Genomic DNA, 12,787 nt, shown 5'->3' with positions numbered 1-12,787 from the left:
GCTGAGATCTGTGACTAGTGGCACAAAGAATATGTAATGAGATCTAAACCAAAGACTGAAAATTACAAAAATCTTAGCCTTTCATATAGTAGTCGTAGAGCTCTAAAAGTGAAATGAACCAATGGGTCCAGAAAGAGGAAGAAGGAAGGAAATGTTTTATTTAACGACGCACTCAACACATTTTATTTACGGTTATATGGCGTCAGACGATTAGCAGCAAGGGATCTTTATATGCACCATCCCACAGACAGGACAGGATAGTACATACCACGGCCTTTGTTACACTAGCTGAAACGAGAAATAGCCCAATGGGTCCACCGACGGGGATCGATCCCCAGAAGGAGGAATCAACCCGACTTGTGGCATTGCAAAGGTGAGTCTCGAGTCCAGTCACTCTGTAGTTTTCTAAGCACGGGCTTTAGGTGCAGTTCTTGTGCTAATCTTAGAAATGCATCTGATTAACTGATCTCATGTTTGTAGATATACATTGCAGATCCTCTATGTACCTTTTGTAAGGCGATATCAACAGGGACTGTTTTTGTAGGGAAACTGACACTAAATAGCCGATGTCAGGTGTGATAATAACGGAGCCCAACGATAAACTCCATGCGGTACACGTAATGCCAACATTGTCGTTTTTTCCAGAGTGCAGACTCATTACACTTTTCGTAACTGCCCACCCCACAAGTACTCCCCTGGATGCATGTTTAATAGGGTTTAGTTCGGCGGGGATGTGTGATATTTAGATCCAGTCCAGTCCTCATACTGAATATGTTGCTGTAAACTTTGCAAAATTTCGCAGTTCGACATCATTAACTTTTTGGCAATAGATAAGTGAAGATTATATTGCAGAAGGCAGATGGGAATGAGTGGGGTTGACTGGTGGGAATGAGCTGAAGGTTAGGGGTTTTTTTCTCTAAATAAACAGATGCTATAGTATTTTGTTGTTTTAATATCAATATATTTATTATAGAGGTATGTAGGTTTATAGTTGTCAAACCTAATGATGTTAAAATTGAGCAGATGGATGTCATGATCGATTATGAAAATTCACAATCATTTGTTGTGGAGAATGTTAATTGTAATTGTTCCTACAGTTTAGACTATGAGATTAGTGTAAATATGCTGTGATTTGTGTTATGTGTACATAAAGAAAACGAAAACAGGTATTAACGGTAAAATTATCGATCTGTAGGGTCTAACCCGGTAAACACGACAAAAGGTCCTAATAATCCTAAATTCTTCTTACATTGATATATTTCTATATTATTGCAAAATCGAAGGTTGATCGGTTAGTGCAGGCTGATTATAACCAATGATCGGTGCTGAAATTCCAACCGATTCCGAATACTAGTCAAATCCGTCTTTGAGTGGCAGTCTTCTTATAGACGGTGTGTACATACAGTAGTCCTGTGGAATGGCAGTCTTCTTATAGACGGTGTGTACATACAGTAGTATCCTGTGGAATAGCAGTCTTCTTATAGACGGTGTGTACATACAGTAGTATCCTGTGGAATAGCAGTCTTCTTATAGACGGTGTGTACATACAGTAGTGTCCTGTGGAATAGCAGTCTTCTTATAGACGGTGTGTACATACAGTAGTGTCCTGTGGAATAGCAGTCTTCTTATAGACGGTGTGTACATACAGTAGTGTCCTGTGGAATAGCAGTCTTCTTATAGACGGTGTGTACATACAGTAGTATCCTGTGGAATAGCAGTCTTCTTATAGACGGTGTGTACATACAGTAGTATCCTGTGGAATAGAAGTCTTCTTATAGACGGTGTGTACATACAGTAGTATCCTGTGGAATAGCAGTCTTCTTATAGACGGTGTGTACATACAGTAGTATCCTGTGGAATAGCAGTCTTCTTATAGACGGTGTGTACATACAGTAGTATCCTGTGGAATAGCAGTCTTCTTATAGACGAAACACCCTATAGCGATTCGTTGAAACAGTTCCAACGTTGGTAATGTCCTTTCAACTCTGCTTTATGTGGAGATACGGTTTTGATCACAATAACGGTTTTGTCGGATAGGGTGGGAAAGGAATGCTTGTTCTTGACACATTAGCACATTATTTAATTTGAAGCAAGTACGTATACGTGTCTAAGTTTTTATGGCGATTGCTATACGATCTAAAGAATAAGATTAGCAACCAACAAGATGTATTTTGTGTGTACTTTGACATACACGGGATAACACAAACAGTGACTTTTGTTAACGCAGGTCACCGAGTACCTGGTGGAACCGGAAATAACCTAATTTGGTGAATGACGGGTATCGACCCATTGCAATCTCAACAGGAAGTAGCCATATCTCACGTATAGGATATCAGCCTCTAAAGTTAAAGTTCGTTTGTTTAACGACACCACTAGAGCACATTGATTTTGTTAGTCGTCAGCTATTGAATGTCGAACATCTGGTAATTTTGATATGTAGTCTTACAGAGGAAGCCAGCTAGTAGCAAGTGATCTTTTATATGCACCAACCCACAGACAGGATAGAACATACCACGGCACTTGATGTACCAGTCGTTGTGCACTAGCTGGAACGAGAAATAGCCCAATGGGCCCACCGACGGGAATCGATCCTTGACAAACCGCGCATCAGGTGGACTCTTTACCACTGTGCTACACCCAGCCCCCTCAGTCTCTAAAAGGGACTGTCCTGAGTTTGCTATTTTTATATATACGATGTTTCCGATTAATAAGGACTTTTCAGTGACAAACATTACACGTTCAATAAATGTTCTTCTTTGGAACGTCGGTGTCTCTATACCCAGTGTGTTTCTCGTCGTCCTAATATTTGTAATAGCTTAAATTTCTTTTTATTTCCTAATACAATTCCAATTTGGATCACTACTAACATTAGAACGACCATAAATACATTGAATATACAGACACCTATATTCTAAACAAGAAAATACATTACATATATAACACAACTAAGCAGTCATTAAAAAGATATTCAAGTCGGGAATATCTTACAAAAACTAAAGACATTTTCTTTAATAACAAATGTGCTATACATAAACATAATATTGTAGAATTTCCTTGGGGCTGTGTTGTTATTCTTCAAGACAAGCACATTTGTTGTTTATAAAATGGGGTTTTCTAAAGAGTAGTGAAGAGATGGGAGAGGTGGATCTGATTACATTTGAGATTTTAAATTTCCCAAACCGATGACGATGATTCAAATGTGGTCAAAGGGGCCGAATCTCTCTTGTTTTATTATTTTTAACGATATATTAGTTTGTAACGATTAATCAGTATTTCTCAGATGGATTTTACTTTCAGATTCTCTCTCTCTCTCTCTCTCTCTCTCTCTCTCTCTCTCTCTCTCTCTCTCTCTCTCTCTCTCTCTCTCTCTCTCTCTCTCTCTCTCTCTCTCTCTCTCTCTCTCTCTCTCTCTCTCTCTCTCTCTCCTTTCCACCCCATAGTCATTGCCATTGACTTTATTTCTACATAACTTTTCAGCAAAATCTCTAATCAGGAATATCAATGACATAACCCGTTTGGTTGAGAAAAAAAGTCAAGTAGTATTACTGTATTAACTAAAATTTAGTCATGTTTTAGCCATTTAGTAGGCTATGTTTGTAATTGTCTCGTATGCACATCATATACGGATGTAAACAGCATACATGGTTTGCACCCAGTTCCATAAGTGGAATGTTTAAATGCAGTAAATTGTATCTTATCTTATCTTATTTATTAATCGGTCATTGATAATTTGAAGTCATACTCAACGATAACGGGTTTTCTTATATCAAGCCGAATATCATATATCCGTCTCCAAGATTGTTCTTAGCGGTAGGTTCACCACCGGCGCGCCTGCTCAGATCGACTTTTAAATCAAATGAAATGGTCTCAAGCCACCCCACACATGCTCGACCTGATCAGCAGGTCGTGTTTATACAGTTAGATGCAACGACTCGACTCGGGTTCATCGGTTGTACACAGTTTCCGCGCTCTCCTTATTTGCGCCAATTAAGTCCTCAATTCTGACGCCAGTTGTTTGCTTTTGGCACATGCGCGTCGACAAATATCCGCCATAATCGGTTTTGGGACAAACATCAAATAGCACTTGAAATGAATTGATGCTATCCAGATAAACAAATTACTACTAGATTTTGTATCTACTTCAAAAACTCTTCTTCTGCTCGTGTCCAGGTTTTTGTACTCAGCACCGACATACGATACTGCAGTGGAGGATTTTTGTTCTTGATATCGGCGAAATCGGGGGCTGATATTACGATATACCACCGTCACTTACCTGACGAGGGAATTAATAATGAATTAAGTATATTACTCCCCGGCAGCCGGATGTACGTCAATGGTTTATGTTTTCTATGTGGTTTTCTTGTAAGGTTGACTCAAAGGGGCTTGTTTTTAACAAATAAAACAATTGAGTTTTATATTCTTATTTGTTTTTGAGGGTTTTATTATTTAAATTGTATTACTATTTTTAAATTGTTTTTTATTATAAATGTTTGGGTTTTGTTGTCTTTTTTTATGTTTCAAGTTTTCTGTGTGATTTTGTCTTAGGGCCGACTCATATGGTATTGTTTCTCGGTGGCATGATATGCAGTCATATTAACAATCTTGGAGACGTATGCTAGGATCAGACTGTCAACTGTTACGACGAAGTTGGTCAACTCGACGGTTGCGTTGTAATTTCCCCAACTTACGACTTAGACGGGTGCGTGCAGAATAACAATTAATGGGTTATACGACAAGAAACGAGCTGTAAGAGCGCTCACACTAGCGACTGGACATTTGTAGAAGTCGTGAGAAGAGAAAGTTGGTCATGTTTATCCTGGCAGTTGGTAGTCTGATCCTAGCATAACACATTAGTCTTACTTACATTAAACTTTATTTTATAAATGTGTTAATGTTCCTGATACAGACATGTTAATCTTCCTAATATCAAGTATCGATATAACCATGTAGAAATAGACACTAAATAGTCGTAGATAAAAATGTGTTCAGATGTCATTAACAAAAATAACTTTCTTTCTTACACACCTGTTGGTGATAACATCATTCGTTATTTTTATAACACATACTTGTTAACACATATACGTGTGTTAACATTTTAAAGACGGGCTACTCGTAGGTGATGCCCAGGTCACCAATGCCATACCATCCAATGAAAAAAAGTACAGTCGAATCGATCACTCCGTGACGTACAAGTTAACCTGAAATTGGCTTGTCTGTGACGCACAAGTTAACTAAAACTGTAAATAGGTTTTCGTTGGAAAGGCATGTAAATTTATTTTAAAACTGTTTTATCAGGATATGTAAGAAATAGAACACAACATTAGCGTCCGTTAGATGCCATTTATCTTAAATCTCGTTGTTTTAAAACGTATCGAACTCGCTTCGTTCGTTAGATACGTTTTAAAATAACTCGTTGTAAGATAAATGGTATCTGATGGCCACTCATGTAGTATTCTCTGTTTAATGCTTGTTTATTGTATTAGATATTAAGCGTTATATCAAATATCGTAACAGCGAATCCTCTACCCTATATTGGATCCATAACAAACACGATGTAATAATTATAGATAGCTAAAATTTAAATTATTTAGTCATTATGAATAAACATGAAAATCACCAAATACTATTATTTATAATTATCATTAAATTGCTGGTATGTGACATTAACTTTACTGATATACTAATAATATCATCTTTATAATTAGCTAAACTATAAACTAATGCAAATTAAGAATTGTAATACATGTAAATACATTAATTATTTAAAATGACATTATTCTTGATTAACAAATCGGAAAAATTACCTGTTAACAAATAAATTAAATCAAATCAAATCAAATCATGTGTATAAGTATATATTATTTGATGAGTGTACAGTAAATATTTACACAAAAATATTTTAAAGACGCTCGTTATTAAAAGAATGCATATATTACAACTCCTAATAAAATATTTTATTTTAAAACTTAATTAATCAAAATTTATGAACATGCCATATAGAATACATACAAATTGCGTTATAAAAACATGTCTTTGAATGAAGTTTGTCCGTATACAGAATTCAAATGTGTTCTTTATAGACGGTTGGTTAGTATTCAAGGTTTCTATAATTGATGTCGTCGTTGTTGGTGTGGAGACTTATGCCAGTTGCAAGTTTTCAAGAAATAATGTTTTACATAACAAAATTATATGACCGCCCCGGTGAAAATATTTCGATAATGCACAGTTTTAGATACGTCTTTGGATACGTCTTTGACCACGTGAAGACTCTATTTGACAAAATCACTAATTCGTAATATTCTTACCTGAATATATCTTGGAACTTGATATATCTTGGAAAGTTCTTGATAAATTCTAAAATTGATATATCCTGGAACTTTAAAAAAATCTATACTTTGAATTATCCTAAAACTTGGAAAACCATACAACAGGTATAATATGTCCCCTGGTTTCGTTAACCGGCTTGGACGTGACAGCGTGCAGCATCAATCCCCGTATTCGTATACTGCTGTGGTTTCTTCTTTGGGCCTGACGAACGCTACGTTACCGATTCCAAACCTTTGCGCTGTCCTGCCGAGGTAAAATTACCGCAGTGAGATCTCGCAGACAAGCCAGCCGGTTAGAATCTGCGGCGTGACCCGAGGAAAGGTCACATCTTGGCGGCTTCGGGAATGTTACGGATCTGCGTGTTCTTTGGATGTGTCTTCGGTGTTTGTTGAGACAAATGTGAGGTATTGGCAATCCCGCGTGTACAGGTATTGACGGCTGATTGTTTTAATAATACATAACTGTCGTCGCGTGCTTCCACTGGGCAATATTAGGAAGAATCTGGTGGTATGTGGTATATAGCCATATGTGCAGTGATGGTAGTGGTGGTGGTAGTGGCGGTGGTAGTGGCGGTGGTAGTAGCAGGGGTGGTGATGACAGTGATGGTGATGACAGTGATGGTGATGGTAGTGATGATGGCGGTGGTGTGTTCGTTGTTTGTTGAGACAAATGCGAGGTGATGGCAGGCTTCCAATGAACAATATTGTGAATAATTATATGGTATATAGCTGTGCGTACCGAGATAATTATAATGGTAGTAATGATGATGATGACGATGATGATGATGGTAGTGATGATGATGATGATGGTAGTACTGATGACGATTGATGATGAAGGTAGTGATGATGATGGTAGTGATGATGATGATGGTAGTGATGATGGTATTGATGATGATGATGGTAGTGATGATGATGATTGATGATGGTAGTGATGGTGGTAGTGATAATGATGATGGTAGTGATGATGACGATTGATGATGATGATAGTGATGATGGTAGTGGTGATGATGATGATGGTAGTGATGATGACTATTGATGATGGTAGTGATGATGACAATTGATGATGGTAGTGATGATGGTAGTGATGATGATGATGATGGTAGTGATGATGATGATGATGGTAGTGATGATCATCATGCTAATGATGACGATGATGGTAGTGATGATGGTAGTGATGACGATGATGATGATGATGACGATGATGATTATGGTATTGATGATGATGATGATGATGATGGTAGTGATGATGGTAGTGATGATGATGACGATGACGGTGACAATGATTATTATTATTATTATGATTATGATGATGGTGATGGTGGTGGTGGTAGTGTGGCGCAGCGTGGGGGGGTTTCGATTAAGTATCGGCATAATTCCATTTTATAATTACTGTTTTGTAATAGGCGTCTGGATTGGTTAAAATGCTATCACGTGATCTAAAACAACCAACGTTCATTCTTCCATCAACGTAAAAACTGCACTTTTTCGGTAAACAAATAAAAACAGAATGTTATTACCGGAACTACTTTTTATCAATTACGTCAACAATAGAATCCTCGAGGATTCCATCGTTTCTATTTTTATCCCAATATGAATGAATGAATGAATGAATGTTTAACGACATTATTCCAATATCGTCTGCACTGTGAGTGACAGTGACAAACAACAATCACAATGTCGGATGACAGACACCAAAGTTTTGGTGGAGACTTTACATTATGCCACCGCAATTCAGGCTTTAAACGACTCCGGTTTTGAATTGAGACACATAATGTATATGGCAGGCCACAAAAACGAAGCTTCTATTAGAAGTTATAGCAGAGAATACTCAATAAATCAAAAGAGAGACATGAGCGCAGCTTTGTCACATTCGACAACTACGCACCTGTCCTTTCCGAAAAGAATATCACACAATCACAAACTTCCTCTGAAATCCACATACACAGTAACACTAAAACCACTTTATCCCTTTCAAGTCAGTCTTCACATTTACTTTTCACAATTCAACTTTTGACAACTGCAATTGTAATATAGTAATTGATAAATCTTCTAAATAATTTTACGTTCTCCCTCATGTTAATTAGTTCAAAATTCATACTCTAACCGCTTTACAACAAATCTTCCATTTAAGTATATAGATCGTTAAATTCTTAATTAATTATCGTTTGATATTTTTGAGAAAAAAAACTGTTTGCGTTATCAGTTTATGTTCAGTTATTTTAAATTTTATAACTTTTTATCCACATTTGATTCAGAAAATTAAAATTTATAAAACCTTATGTAAATCAGTATAATGAATCGGAGATTTGACGGAAAAAAACGAATGTAAGTTTCTAAGGGAATTCCCTTATTTGTGTATTGATACAGTTGTAAATCATTGTGGAATAAAGTTCGGTTGGGGGTTTTAATATAGTTTTGTATACTGGCAATATTAATGCATTTGGATTTATAAGAATTGAACGTTATATTTTTGACGCGCTACGCCATTCATACAGTGTGTAAAACGGTTTTGGCGTTTATCATCGCATGAACGTCAAAAATATAACGTTCAATTCTTAAATAACCATGGTAGATACCAAATAATCGCAGTTTAAACTGTGCGGGTCTCTCATTAAATACTCATTTCATATTCCACTACATAACGTTACTTTTACCTATGTCGATAAGTTACAGTTTGTTTTCTTTAACGACACCACTAGAGCACATTGTTTTATTAATCATCGGCTATTGAATGTCAAACATTTGGTAAGACATATAGTCTTACAGAGGAAACCCGCTACATAGTAGCAAGAAATCTTTTATCTGCACCATCCCGGACAGGATAGCACATACCAAAGCTTTTGATATACCAGTCGTGGTGAATTAACTGGAACAAAACATAGGCATCAGGCGAGCTCTTTTATCACTGGGTTACGTCCCACCCCACTAAATTAAAACACCAATGCCATTTAATGTAAGATGGTATATTCGATTATAAGGCACATTTCTCTTGCATAATATGCATATTTATATATATTTATTAATAATTACTGTATGAAAAATGTCTGCAAAGAATATAAAATAACTTTTAAGGACAGAAATAGCGTGTATGTGAGGCACACACACACACACACACAGAGAGAGAGAGAGAGAGAGAGAGAGAGAGAGAGAGAGAGAGAGAGAGAGAGAGAGAGAGAGAGAGAGAGAGAGAGAGAGAGAGAGAGAGAGAGAGAGAGAGAGACAGACAGACATACAGAGAGACAGAGACAGATAGACAGAGAGTTAAAGTTTGTTTTGGTTAACGTCACCACTAGATCACATTGATTAATTAATCATCGGCTATAGGATGTAAAACATTTCGTAACTCTGACACGTAGTCATCAGACGAAACCTGCTACATTTTTCCTAACGCAGCAAGGGATCTTTTATATGGAGAGAGAGAGAGAGAGAGAGAGAGAGAGAGAGAGAGAGAGAGAGAGAGAGAGAGAGAGAGAGAGAGAGAGAGAGAGAGAGAGAGAGAGAGAGAGAGAGAGAGAGAGAGAGAGAGAATGAGAGGAGAGTGAGTCAGAGATACAGACAGACAGACACAGAAATATATAGAAGGAGGGTGAGATATGGTAACAGACAGATAAACTGAAAGGCAGACAAATATACCGGAAGAAAGAAAGGAAAATAGAAAAGATGTGTTTGTTTTCAATTTGCAACCGGTAATCACAGTTGTGTGAATTTACGAGATTTGATCGCGCAACTTCAAGAGGAGACTCAGCAGTATAACATCGCTTGTCGAATTAGGCGCGTGATGCGAACTGACGCCCGCGACGTGAACTGGCGCGCGCTCTTTCGTGATAGACTGGTCCCTCGCCGAGAAATCGGCGAACTCGTCTGCCGAGGAGCGATACCTTATACCCGCTCTTGACGTCGCGATTCGGGTAATTCCCTAATGGCTCAGTCTTCTCACAGGAGCTACCTTTTATTATCTCCGTTTGAAAATAATTATGAAAACATTCCAAGTAGAAGACCAAGCCACTTCCACGAGGCTATAACCCTACGGCGTTATGGATCATAAATGCCGAAGCAATCTGGAAGAGTAGAGAGGAAGCGCCGCCATGTAATTGAATGTGGAACTAATCTTTGGTGTAAGTGTTATTGTGTATACACCCAGAACAGTACGAGAATACCTGGATGGTAAAATTCAACTTTGAACTCTCGTGTCTATCATCGCGGTTTTTAAATATAGATGTTATAGGTCCGTTTGTGTCTGATAGGTAAAGGTCAGTTCAAACTCAAAATCCGTCAGTTTTGATCTCTTTGAATTGTTCTTCACGATATAGTGGTATAATCAATACATAGCTGGTCAGTTATCAGCACCTCAGTGTGCATTTGTGCCTATAGTAATGTCGTACGTAGTTTTTCTTACAACCGTCAAATAAAATATGAAATACTCGTACATTTAATTGGACTGCACTATAGTACAAACGCTGTATACGTTTTATTAACCAGATGCATTATTAACATGTGAGGAGATTTGTTTAGTTTAATGGATACAAACTCAGAGTATTGTTATTAATATATATCGAACTCCCATCGCCACCAAGGGGGCAGGACGTAGCCCAGTGGTAAAACATTTGCTTGATGCGCGGTCGGTCTATGATCGATTCCCGTCGGTGGACACATTGGGATACTTCTCGTTCCAGCCAGTGCTCCACAATTGGTGTAACAAAGGCCGTGGTATTTACTATCCTGTCTGTGGGAAGGTACATATAAAATATCCCTTAGTGCTAATCGAAATAAAGTAGCCCATGAAGTGGCGACAGTGGGTTTCCTTTCTCAATATCTGTGTGGTCCTTAACCATATGTCTGACGCCATATAACCGTAAATAAAATGTGCTGAGTGAGTCGTTAAATAAAACATTTCCTTCCTTCCTTTCCATCGCCCCCAGTGACCCCAATAGCGTTCGCCCCCGCTTAAGCAAATTTTCTTCTCTATTTTTCCAATATACTTTTCGGGGAAATATGATTCGACCCTCTCCTGCATACATTCCTGGGCACGCGCCTGAACTGATGTACACAGGTATCCCCAAACAACAACCCCGGGGGGTAATGATATGGTTACATTATTCAATATATAACCATAGCAATATTCAATATATAACCATAGCAATATTCTCAGGATTGTTGTTCATGATAGGGGCGGGATGTAGCCCAGTGGTAAAGCGCTCGCTTGATGCGCGGTCGGTTTGGGATTGATCCCCGTCGGTGGGCCCATTGGGCTATTTCTCGTTCCAACCAGTACACCACGACTGGTATATCAAAGGCCGTGGTATGTGCTATCCTGTCTACGAGATGGTGCATATAAAATATTACTTGTTACTAACGGATAACTGAAGCGGGTTTCCTCTAGAAGGCTATATGTAAAAATTACCGAATCTTTGACATCCAATAGCCGATGATTAATAAATCAATGTGCTCTAGTGGTGTCGTTAACCAAAACAGACTTTAATTGTGTTTATGGTAGTGAATGTTAGACAAAAGCACTAAATATTAGTTATAATCACAATTACAAGCAGCTTTGGCATAATTCATGTGCGCTTGGTGTACGACTTGTTCATAACTACCATAGTAAAACTATCGGTATCTTGGACAGGTGCCAAAACGCAACAACGTTTTTAAAGTGTAAACATGACACTTTATCGTTGTTGTGCTTGAAACTGCCACGTACTAATTAGTACAAATGTCTTCAGTGCAAATCGGTGTTACCCAAAACGTCTTCTTACTAGCGCCACCGAAAGTAAAATACAGAAACGTGCCTGGTCATAGAGGCACATGCGACGGTTAAGTTTAGTAAATAGTCATTTTCTGGGAACAATTCACATAGAACTTTAAAACTGTTTTGCTGTTTGATTCACCTCTCGTCCCTACTCCTTGGCCACAGCCCTAAGCGCATGTGTATGATTTTAGCAGAGTATAGGCTCCCGGGAAATATACTGAATAAAAAAAGAAACTTCCGATTTGTACATATAGTATTTGTTGTGTTAAAGAATTCATTGTGTAATGAAATTATATAGGTAGTATTAGCCTTGAGCTGTATTATCAGGATTCATGAATTTTATCGATTAGTTTTGCACTGTTAATCGTCGACAACGTGAAATTCAATTTGCACGTGCATGCATGGTTCGACATGTCCCGTGTAGTATTCGGTCAATTTATTTTACTTGGTTTACTGACATTGTTGTCAAGTGAACGAAAACGCTTCAAAATTTGTAAAACAATTAACGTTTTTCACATTGTAGCATTTTTAGTATGCCAAGAATACCCAATAATTTACGTGAACGGGCGATTGGCATGCTTGATGCTGGCATGTCGACAGAAGACGTTGCAAGGCATGTTGGGAGTTCTAGTCGAGCGACAGGAAGCACCAACGACTTGCCACGTCGTGGACGTCCGCGTGTTACAACGCGTGGTCAAGACCGCTATATCATGAA

At 38.0% G+C, this 12,787-nt stretch overlaps 1 protein-coding gene across 1 annotated transcript in view; it reads right to left on the bottom strand.

Moving 5' to 3' along the window:
• The window catches only part of LOC121375730, a 28,017-nt gene extending 21,391 nt beyond the window's left edge, over positions 1–6,626 (bottom strand). Inside the window, exon 1 of the mRNA XM_041503332.1 lies at positions 6,306–6,626. The gene's annotated coding sequence lies outside the window, so the exon portion shown is untranslated. The remainder of the gene's footprint in view (positions 1–6,305) is intronic.
• Between the last annotated feature and the right edge of the window lie 6,161 nt (positions 6,627–12,787).

Source organism: Gigantopelta aegis, chromosome 6, assembly GCF_016097555.1.
Source record: "Gigantopelta aegis isolate Gae_Host chromosome 6, Gae_host_genome, whole genome shotgun sequence".
NCBI lineage: Eukaryota > Metazoa > Mollusca > Gastropoda > Neomphalida > Peltospiridae > Gigantopelta > Gigantopelta aegis.
Note: the sequence above shows the minus strand (reverse complement) of the source record. Positions and strands in the feature narration are given on the sequence as shown.